Below are 1,304 nucleotides of genomic sequence, written 5' to 3'. Positions count from 1 at the left end.
ATAGCAGTAGGGTTTGTTTTTTGAGATAGAGTCTCCCTGTGTCGCCCAGGCCGGAGTGCAGTGGCACTATTCCAGCTCACTGCAGCCTCTGCCTCCTGAGTTCAAGTGATTCTCCTGCCTCAGCCTCCAGAGTAGCTGGAACTACTCGCCTGGTCTCCTTTTTTTCTTAAGTACAGTTTTTCCTTCCATTTAAAAATACAAGTACAACCAGATGTGGTGGCTCACACCTGTAATCCCAGCACTTTGGGAGGCTGAGGTGGGTGGATCACTTGAAGTCAGGAGTTCAAGATCCGTCTGACCAACATGGAGAAACCTCATCTCTACTAAAAATACAAAATTAGCCAGGTGTGGTGGCACATGCCTGTAATCCCAGCTACTCAGGAGGCTGAGGCAGGAGAATCACTTGAACCTGGGAGGCAGAGGTTGTGGTGAGCTGAGATCTCACCACTGTACTCCAGCCTGGGCAACAAGAGCGAAACTCTGTCTCAAGAACAAAACAAATGAAAACAAAACATGTACAAATTTTTACTTATTAAACTTCATGTTTCAGCTTCTTAATTAAAACAAGTTAGTCTGAAACAAGCTGATTAAAAAATGGGCAAAAGGGGCTGGGCTCTGTGGCTCATGCCTGTAATCCCAGCGTGACTGGGAGGTTAAGGCAGGCGTATCACTAGGTCAAGAGATTCAGACCATCCTGGTAAACACGGTGAAACCCCATCTCTACTAAAAATACAAAAATTAGCCAGGCATAGTTGTGTGCACCTATAGTCCCAGCTACTCCTGCAGAAGAATTGTTTGAACCTGGGAGGCGGAGGTTGCAGTGAGCTGAGATGGCGCCACTACACTCCAGTCTGGTGACAGAGCTAGAATCTGTCTCAAAAAAAAAAAAAAAAAAAAAGGCAAAAGACTTGAGTAGACATTTCTTCAAAAAGGATAAACAAATGGCCAATGAGCACAGGAAAAGCTGCTCAATATCACTAATCATTAGGGAAACGCAAACCAAAACCACAATGAGATACTACCTTTCACCCAGTAGGATGCTTGCTATCAAAACATAGACAATAATACATGTTGGCAAAGAGGTAGAGAAATTTGGAGCCCTTGTGCACTGCTGTAGAAAACAACAGGGCGGAGGACGATCCAAGATGGCCGTTTAGGAACAGCTCAGGATTGCAGCTCCCAGTGAAAGCGCAGAGGGTGAGTGGACGCCGCGTTTTTATTGCCCACAGACTAGGAAATTCCCGGGCAGAGGTGCTCCACGGTCACCAGCGCGGCTGTTTCGGCCAGTGCGGCTGTGCCCGCCA

This window comes from Cebus imitator, unplaced genomic scaffold (assembly GCF_001604975.1).
Source record: "Cebus imitator isolate Cc_AM_T3 unplaced genomic scaffold, Cebus_imitator-1.0 Scaffold183, whole genome shotgun sequence".
NCBI classification, from domain to species: Eukaryota; Metazoa; Chordata; class Mammalia; order Primates; family Cebidae; genus Cebus; species Cebus imitator.
The sequence above is the reverse complement of the archived record's forward strand: the minus strand, read 5'-3'. Positions refer to the sequence as shown.